Source organism: Lactuca serriola, chromosome 9 (assembly GCF_051521515.1).
Source record: "Lactuca serriola cultivar US96UC23 chromosome 9, Lser_US96UC23_V15, whole genome shotgun sequence".
NCBI lineage: Eukaryota > Viridiplantae > Streptophyta > Magnoliopsida > Asterales > Asteraceae > Lactuca > Lactuca serriola.
The window spans coordinates 158,451,850-158,462,192 of record NC_136416.1 but is presented as its reverse complement, the minus strand read 5'-3'; the positions used below and the strand labels follow the sequence as shown (position 1 = coordinate 158,462,192).

The following is a 10,343-nucleotide window of genomic DNA, read 5'->3' as shown; positions in this document are numbered from 1 at the left end:
CACTTGACTCGACGAGTCGATTCGGATATTTAAAGATAATTCCACAGATCGATAGGGAGGAGTTCTGGGACGATTCAGAAGTATATTGCTACGATTGAGAAGCCAGAAAAACCCTAAAAGACGACGGAAGGAGCTAGAATTCAATTCCGGAGAGTAATTAAGGCAAAATTTCATCATTCCACTTATTCTTTTGTTTTGTCATCATGATTAAGCAACTTGACTTTGTTTGTTTGCTGTTATTTACTTTAATTATGAGCTAAAACCTTTAGACTTCTGTTTGGGGATACAAAGTTGACAATATGGTTTGATTGATTGGTAGGATTAATTCCAAGTTGGTGAATTTTTGTTATTTTAGCTTGCTAAAGAACCTTGTGTGTGAATGATAATTGATTTTCTGTTAATAGGAAGGTAATTAATTAGCATGAACATCTATTGATTATTGACCTCATATGCTATGTGATCACTATACTATATGTCTAGGATTAATGAATATGAAACTAGAATTAATAAGAAAATTGAGTAAATTCATGTGCAAGCTTGTAAGATGACCATCAAACAAGGAGTTAATTAATAGAATAAATTAGTTAACTATTGCAAGTCTAACTTAATCCGAATAATTAATCTAGTGAATATAATTAAATTAGACAATTGGCCACTGTTTAAGTTAGTTTATTTGCTAAGGATTAGGGTAGTGAACACGAATCTAATCACTTGAATCGGTAACCAACGAAAGAATTAATCCATTGCACCATTACCTTGAAATCAACCATAGAGTTAACCGAGTTGAGCTAAACAGAAGTTCCTTTCCAATTATTGAATCTAGTTAAGTCGTTATTTTCTAGTCTTAAATTAGTAATAGTTAGTAAGTTTCTAGTCTTGTAAAACTAGAGAAAACCCCTACTTCTTAATTAACTTAGATTAAATTAGTTTTTAGTTTAATTTGTCGTTCCCTGTGTTCGATACCCTGCTTATTTAGCTATACTACAATTGATAGTTTTCCCTCAAAACGGCTTAACAGAAGTTAATTGTCGACACATGAGTAAATTGAGTATAGTTTGTCACGCGGGTGACCCGGGTTCGATCCCCGGCAACGGCGCCAAAAACTTGATGTGTGTAAAACCCACTAGTTTTAAACCTACTTTTAATTATCAAATAACACACAAAAGGCAGTGAACCTATCAATTTTGGTATAGCTAAATAAGCAGGGTATCGAACACAGGGAACGACAAATTAAACTAAAAACTAATTTAATCTAAGTTAATTAAGAAGCAGGGGTTTTTCTCTAGTTTTACAAGACTAGAAACTTACTAATTATTACTAATTTCAAAAACTAGAAAATAACGATTTAACTAGATTCAATAATTGGAAATGAACTTCTGTTTAGTTCAACTTGGTTAACTCTATGGTTGATTTTCAAGGTAATAGTGCAATGGATTAATTCTTTCGTTGGTTACCGATTCAAGTGATTAGATTTGTGTTCACTACCCTAATCCTTAGCAAATCAACTAACTCAAACAGTGGTCAATTGTCTAATTTAATTATATTTACTAGATTAGTTATTCGGGTTAAGTTAGACTTGCAATAGTTAACTAATTTATTCTTTTTAATTAACCTCTTGTTTGATAGTCATCTTACAAGCTTGCACATGAATTTACTCAATTTTCTTATTAATTCTAGTTTCATATTCATTAATCCTAGACATATGACTATGTGGTCACAATATATCATATGAAGACAATAATCAATAGATGTTCATTCTAATCAATTATCTTCCTATTAACAGAAAATTAATTATTATTCACAGACAAGGTTCTTTAGCAAGCTAAAATAACAAAAATTTACCAACTTGGAATTAATCCTACCAATCAATCAAACCATATTGTCAACTTTGTATCCCCAAACAGAAGTCTAAAGGTTTTAGCTCATAATTAAAGTAAATAACAGCAAACAATCAAAGTCAAGTTGCTTAATCATGATGAATAAACAAAAGAATAAATGGAATGATGAAATTTTGCCTTAATTACTCTCCGAAATTGAATTCTAGCTTCATTCGTCGTCTTCTAGGGTTTTTCAGGCTTCTCAATCGTAGCAAAGCACTTCTGAATCGTCCCAGAACTCCCCTATCGATCTGTGGAATTATCTTTAAATATACGAATCGACTCGTCGAGTCAAGTGGTGACTCGTCGAGTCCCTCTCACATTCCCCGTATTGCGATAACTCTCTGGGATCCCGAGTCATTATCTTCTCGATCCTTCGATTGGACTCGCCGAGTAGACGATATGACTCGCCGAGTAGGTGCCTTTTTTAGTGTTTTCCTTCTTTATTCCATTCTCGATCTTCTAACTGTTTCTCCCGCTTCCTTTCGCTTCCGAGCTTCATCTTAGGACTGAAAAACATAATTTAACACTTTTAAGTACCTTTTGTCCATAATATGCGATAATTATACTAATAAATGAATAAAAATGTATACTTAATATGAACTAATTATGCACATATCAGCTCTCATAGTAATAAGTATTGAGTCATGAATGAACTGACTCATTGTATATTTCATTTTTCTAGCAATAGTATTAGTATCCTCCTGTGCTACCCCTATGGTAACTTACTAATGATGTAACTGGTACGTATGAACATGGAAGTATACCCTTGCTACCCAAGGGTATTAAATGAACTGGAAGAACCTTTATGACTATATATGTATATATGATATATAACTAATATTTAAACAACCTTCAGACGGATACCCGATACCCCACCAGACCACATCTCAACGTCGAAAAGGAAATAAGGCGGGCAGGCCTTCCTAAGCCTTTTAAACATTGCTTATATAACTATACATTCATAGACATGCAATTGATAATAAGTATAACAGAGGTTAAGTAAATGTATTTGATAAGTATAAGAATTTGTAAAACAGTTTGAAGCAAAACAGTTTGAACAGTAAGAAAATCACTGGTTTTGTAGTTATTAATCACATGTGATTAATGTAATAACTATAAGTATTCAACTTGTATTCCCCCCCCCCCCCCCATAAAAGCATTTAAAAACATTTAAACCATTAATTAAGGGGTATGAACTCACTTGCAGTGAGTGGATTGGATTGAAGTGTCAGATGCGGTGCTAGGTGACAAATGGAGACTTGTACACACGCACGAGCCTAGTTATCATATAATGAACATATATATGACTAATTAGACAAATTATAACTAATAAATTAAGTTGGGACACTCTAGAACATGAAAACACTTTGTTTCAAGTGTTAAAGATCACAAGGGTTGCATCCAAGTGTTTGTAGGGCAATGCTAGAGTGTTTGGGGTTCAAGGGTAAACCCCTTTGGAGTTTACGGGTTTCATGACCATTACCCAAGGAGTTTACGGCAGTAAACTCAAGGGTTTATGGTCGTAAACTCTAAACTTTATGACCATATGTTGTTTTGAGGTTTTACAAGTCCTTTGAAGCATTTCTACTTGGTGGTTAGGCCTTTGGAAGGGATTAGGGCATTATTACACTCCTTGGAGGAGTTTACGGCCCCAAGGCCATTTCCTTTTGGGTTTACTACCGTAAACCCATATGGAAAGTGGTATTGTCATGTTTTCAAGTCCTTAGCTCAACAAGGTAAAAGTCTACGTTAGATTTTAAGGCTAAGGAAGGAATATGGTCCATATAATCTCACTTTAGGGTGTTTACGGTTTTGGGAGATCCCCAAACCGTAAACACATAAAAATGATGGACTTTGGTGTTTTTCAAGGCCTAAACACATCAAGGGAAGGTTTAGACATCAAACTAGGGCTAGATAAAGGACTTAGGCACACTTTGGTGCCTTACTTGGTGTTTACGGCCCAAGAACATTCTTGGACCATGAACACCTTAATCCTTGTGTTCTTGATACATTTTCTTGATGTTAACATTTAATACAAGCTTAATAAGACTCAAGGATGGAAGTACTTACTATAAGGAAGCTTGAAATGAGCTAAAAGTCCAAGAACACTTAGTGTGTGTTCTTGGTGTTCTTGGTGTTTTTGGAAATCTAATCAAAACACAAAAATGGATGGATGAAAAGATGTACAATCACTAGATTAAGTGTTATACCAACTTGAAATGGCTAGAACACTTACAAGTTTGAAGATCTTGAATTAAATCTTGGATGATACCTGAGAGAGTTTTAAGTTGTGTTCTTGAGAGTAAAAGTGAAAAGTGACTAGTTTGAGGAGTAAACTCATGCTTAAGGCATGAGTTTACGGTTTTTGAGGGAGTTTACGGCCCAAACATAAAATTTTGGCCGTGAACTTCTAAGGCACGAGGTATTTGCGGCTTTGAAATTTCAAGACCCGAGACTGCACTTCCTTTCACCCGTTCGTTTAAAGAATAATATTAAAATAATCAAACGAACTATAAATTTGCTAAAAATAAGTAATAATGTAATTGACTTATAAATTGAAGTGATTGACTTTTAGGGTTTAACCAAAAGAAAATTTCGGGTTGTCACAAATCCCAAATCCCAAATCCTAATTATCAATTTCAACTACAAATCAAACATGAATTGGAAGAAAGAAATTATAATCATAATCATTAACCCTCGTTTCTTTTGGGTTTCTTCTCAAGGATTCTATGGACATTCCCTAATATTAGGGAATGGTCAATAAAACATGTTACTAATTTACCAAATGACAAAGGATACTAAAATGCAAATAAACAACAATGTTATCCCTTTTGTAGAAAACAAATACACATCAGACTATGACCTTGTTGTCCTCACCAGAAGGTTGAACAGTGCTCCATCCATCATAATTCCATTTTGGTAGCTTATTGAGATCAGCTACAAAAGGTGTTAAGGATCTAGAGCAGCACACAGTAAAGTAAAAAAAAAAAAAAAAACAAAACTCAACCAATCATAAGGAAGAATGTAAGTAAATAAGTAAATTGGTGATTAGTACCTCGGCCATAGACATGGTTGGATCTTTGATGGGGGATGCTATGTTGGAATATTGTTATTATCAACATCCAGGATTCAAAAAAAAAACACAAATTAGAATTCATCAATAAATACAACAGATCAGCCTCAACTCTTCCAGCTTTCTAATGAAAATTAAGGTCATATTGTTATTATCAACATCTAGGATTCTACAAAAAAAGATTTGTATATGATTATCTTTTCAAGAATTAGCGACCGTGTGTTGTTTACCTGCCATTTGGACGAGCCGCTCGTCATTTTCCAATTAAAAGAAAATAGAAACTAAAACATTTTTGGTGACCTGGGTCGGAGACACAACCCAAGTTCACCAGGCACTTTTTAATCCCAAAAAAACCCACATGTCCAATAGTCATTAGTGAAGCCAAATAAACTTTTCTAATTAAATTTAAATTTGTTAATAACTCCATTTTATTTTGAGTAAAAAATTAAATAAAATATACCAATATACATGATTAATTTTTCTCTATAAAATGATACCAATATCGATATATTTTTTTTAATATTTATTTAATATAAAATTGGATTGAGTTGGATTGCTAATGGAAGTAGAATATTAGGTTTGGTTGAATTATGAATATAGAAGAGAGAGAAATTAATTTTTAAATAGATTATTGGGTTGGATTGGGTTCTGAATGAGGATAGTCTAAGGGAGGGTTGGATGATGCTTTGGATGAGTAAGGGGCATGAATAGCAGACCGGTTGTTATAACTAGGGGTGTTCAAAAATATCCGCATCCGAAATATCCGACCCAAAAATCCGATCCGAAATTATCCGAAATTTCAGATATCCGGATTTTCGGATATCCGAATTTCGAATATCCGGTTTTTCGGATTCGGATACGGATAGTGAATTTATAAAGTTTCGGATATTTCGGATATCCGATATCCTTTTTCTTTATTTTTTAATATTTTAAAATGAGAAATTAGAAATATTGACATGCTTAATGGACTAATGTTCCCCACCATTTTCAACTTTTTCGTGACCATTCTTTCCAAACTTTTATTGCAAACATTTCCTTTTACAATCGTTATATATTTGTTTGTTATAATCAAAGTTCGTTGGCTTATAATCAAAAACTATTTAGTAAATGCTACATATATTTATTTGTTGCTATCGATATCCATCTATGTCGCAAGATTTAACATAGTTGCTATTATTAATTTTAAGAGTTGCGGTGATTTTACGAATCGGATGTTCGGATGCGGTTTAAAATTAATGAAATTCGGATATCCGGTTTAATATCCGACTCCGTATCCGAAATTTCGGATATCCGAAATTTCGGATACGGATTCGGATATCAAAATCAACTATCCGAATTTTCGGATATCCGAAATTCGGATAACCGGTTTTGAACACCCCTAGTTATAACTCTGTACTTGCAGCCAGGAATAAAGACATGAACGTATAGATGATAGAACAGATTCGACATCGAATGAAACCAAAGAAAGGAAAAGACAAAGGACTATTGGTTGAATCAGGTATACCTTAATGAAGAAACATAGATCATCAGTGTGATTTGTTTCAAGCATGTCATGTTTGATTTATTAACACAATAAGAACATATTTTTAGCTTGAAGCTTTAAAAATCACTATAACAGGAAAAAAACAATGTCATTTGGGTATACACGAAGGAATCAACACCTGTGTTTCCATTTGGGTCCATCTCCAGCGCCAAGATCAACACTTTTGGCCACCTGATCATCACCTTTGAATCTATATAGAAGAATGTCATATTTTTCTGCAATTTTAGGCATTATTTAGCTATTGATGGGTTGCCATCGGTTTTTAATAAAAAATTCGAATCAAATTAATCCATTTGAAGTCACAAGATGAATTGCTACCAACTTCAACAATTGATCAATTAATCAAAAGAAAACGAAGATTGAGAGCGTACCATAACTTCCGGTAATTCCGCATCGTGCTGCAAATAAACAAATAATACTCGATATTAAACAATAGATTTCAAATCCAAAAGATCAAAATCAAGTAGTTGTATGGATTGAGGTAAACAATTCTAACCATTAGGGTGGGATTAGCGTCCATGTGAAGAGCTGGAGGAGGTTTGGTGAGAGTCTTGTTGAGGTCGAACCGATTTGGGATCGAAGAGGACAAATTCAAAAAGGGTTTGGGGAAATTGTAATTGTAATAGGAGTATGAAGACGGGGAGAGGGAATTGAGAGAGAGAAAGAGAGAGAGCTATTGCTGCTGTTGTAATGGTTGTCGCCGTTGACGATGCTATAACTGTTCATAAGAATCCCATATTTCCCTATAAATCACATCCATAAGTAAAAGATAAGAGAATTGTGTCGTAGATTTATCATAAATTTGCAATTATGAAGTTTTTATAATTACCTTATCATGGCTACTTTATAAGGGAATTCAATCTCCAAATTACCAGAAATCGAGGTAGCAGAAGGAGTAATCGATAGAAATCAGAGGTAGATGGAGTCCAACCGGTGAAAAGAACCATCCGTTCCACCATGGCAGGCGGTGGTGATGGTGGTTTCAGCGTAGGTGAAGTGAAGTGGGTGTGATTTTGGGGAAAATCAATTAAAATATATGGTGGACAACAACGACGAAGCGAAACGACGGAGCCAAGAAGAAGAAAGAGCTTTGGAATAAGAATCGATTTAATCGAGGGAGAAAGATAACGACCGATGTCCATGGCGGTGCAACATCTGATTGGGTGGGAGAGGCGTTGAAGGATCAACCAACTCAAAACATTGACGTTCTGTTCTGTTTACTGCTATATTGGCTTGGCTGATGACAAAGGGCGACATTGTAATCTAGATGCGGGAGCGGGAGAATTGATGTCTTCCAGATACACGAAAGACATGTGAGTTGAGGAGTGGAAGACAACAAATCAGCGAAGCAGTAACCCCGACGTGAAAACATGAATATCAGATGATGAGTTTTGAAAGGAACGCCATCATCTTTTAACTTACAACCTGCATAATCTAGAACGCCACTATTTTAAGGGAGAAAAAGAAACTCTTAGCTTAGCCAACTTACAAACCGACCCTAACATAGTCTAAAATTGAAATTGTTAGGTGGAGTCCTCCATACGTGGTGGGCTTGGGGTTGCTCCTAACCCTAATCATCGCAGCCCTCGTCGACGCTGAAGTTGTGAGTTCTCCACCTAATCCCTAGGTCGTCAACACCTTAACGAAGAAAGAACTAAAAGGGGAAACGACTGGATTTAATGGAGATTGAGACAAAGAGGGTAGTGGTGGAACCATCCAGAAAGAAAGAGATAGGAGATAAGGGAGATAAGGCGGTGGAGAAGAACCGAGAAGCATTTGAGATGAAAAGTCAAAGGCGGTGGATGTCCATATCTCATTGGAAGAAGTTGAAGGTGGAAAAGGGACGTTCCGAAAGAAAGACAGTTGTAAAGGGACGTTCTCAAATAACGACAGGTGTAAAGGAACACTGAAAAAAATATATTAAAAAGGAACAAATTATCTTCATCAAAAAATAATAAAAAGATCCACCAAGAGGATGCAAGTACTGTTCATGGGTACTTTTATATATATATATATATATATAAATGAGGCTTTAATGTATTAAATACATTATATATATAAGTTATTTCTAATAAATATCTTACATATATATTACCTTACATATTAAATGTGGAATTTTAATTTAATAAAATGAAAAATACAATAAAATGACAAGTGGAAAATAAAAAATTTAAAAATTCTAGAAAAATGTCATGTGTTCAAATGAAGGATAATATGACATGTGGCAAAAAAAAATCTTTATTTATTAGGTAGAAATTAGGATACTCGATTAAAACAGATGTGAAAATTAAGATATGAGATTAAAAGAAAGAATTATTGTTGTCCACTATATATGAATAGAGATATATATCTAATTTTTCTTTTATGAAATAGATATGTAGATTTTGATTATTATGTGGAATTCATGGGTAATGGGTTATAAATTTATAATAATATTCAGTTGGAATTGTACACTTCAACAAAAATGCATTGAAGCATCTGCATGAGGTATTCGTGAAAACAATTTAGTCTATTTGTATATGCGTAATTTCATTGACTTTCACAATGATTAACAAAATAATTTTGGCGTTGTGTTTGTAGATTATATTTAAAAAAATTTGTGATATGGATATCTCACATTATGAAACTAGTTTGCTTTAATGTGTTAGTTGTAAGATTTTATTGATGTTTAGAAATATTTTGGTGTCAAACTTTGTAAGTGATTGTATCAGTGTTGAATTATTTCAAAGTCTAAATGGTTTAGATGCTCTGGATATATTTGGTTTTAAATAAAAATATGATATATGATAAGGTTGTTGAGGAATTTTCATACTTAGAAAAAATGATATTGAAGAAAGACTACTGAAGTACTCAAGTTGTAGAGTCGATTTCCAGGCTGTGAAGCTCTTAAGGTAGTCTTATATCCTTTGTTGTCGTCTAGATGTTATAATATGCTCCAAAACTTAAATCTATGATGGAATTTATGATTAGATCATGTTGTGTTTTAAATTCTAAGTTTATAACACCGAACTAATGATGTATGTTTATATGTTAGCCTAAAAATAAAGTTAGGAAGCTTTAATTGTGGAATTGAAACCCTAGATTCACGAAACCATCAATAGTGTAAGAACCCAAAAATTAGAAATATTTGCTTTTTACTGACAGTTGACCAAAAGTGCAAATTGGTTATTTAGAGAAATTTCATGAAATATGGAGATGTAATGTCCTACCCCCAAACCATAACGATGGAAACGTCTGGGGGCGAATGACTTCATGTACAACATCATAACAATTAAATATGAGTGAAACAAAGCAACCAAACATCATACATTACAATATAACAACCTTCATTATTTTACAATATGTACTTCTTTATCGATTACACAAAATAACATAAAGTAGGGTTGCTCAAAAGGTAGCAAAATGTCCCGATCCAAGGCTCGAGTACCTGCTGTGACAACCCGAAATTTCTATCTTGTACAAACCCTATATTTCAAGCAAAGTCAAACTTGCTTCTGCTAACTTATATCACTTTATGAATCCGTTTTGGTGTTTTTAATCTTAAATACATCAAAGGAATCAATGAAAGGGAGTGTCAGTTGAACTTAGAAACTGTCAAACAAGCCTTAAGCCCTCAAGAGAGGAGTTTACGGCCAAAACCTTTGAGTTTACGGCCGTAAACTCAAGGTGGCTGTAAACCCCTTGGTATATATATGGCCCTCAGTCATTTTTCTTCATTTTTACCATTCCAAGCCCAACCAATCGGATTTCTCTCTCAAGGATCTTGAAACTTTTGCTTCCAATCTTCCATTAATGTAAGTAAATCACTTCATCTAAGTGTTATACATCACTTCTTCTTGATTCACTC

The 10,343-nt window shown here is 33.9% G+C and overlaps 1 long non-coding RNA gene across 6 annotated transcripts; it reads right to left on the bottom strand.

Moving 5' to 3' along the window:
- Positions 1-1,776: 1,776 nt before the first annotated feature.
- LOC145072331 (uncharacterized) lies at positions 1,777-8,342 on the bottom strand. Of its 6 annotated transcripts, none has more exons than XR_013690985.1 (9): positions 7,326-8,342; positions 6,993-7,239; positions 6,868-6,894; positions 6,615-6,686; positions 4,936-4,973; positions 4,117-4,837; positions 3,951-4,028; positions 3,082-3,157; positions 1,777-2,386 (listed from the first exon to the last, which is right to left on the bottom strand). It is a non-coding gene; the product is annotated as an uncharacterized LOC145072331 (long non-coding RNA). The 6 variants fall into 6 exon arrangements; XR_013690982.1 differs by having other exon boundaries at positions 6,615-6,711; positions 7,326-8,341; XR_013690983.1 differs by having other exon boundaries at positions 4,117-4,817; positions 4,936-6,711.
- Positions 8,343-10,343: the final 2,001 nt, after the last annotated feature.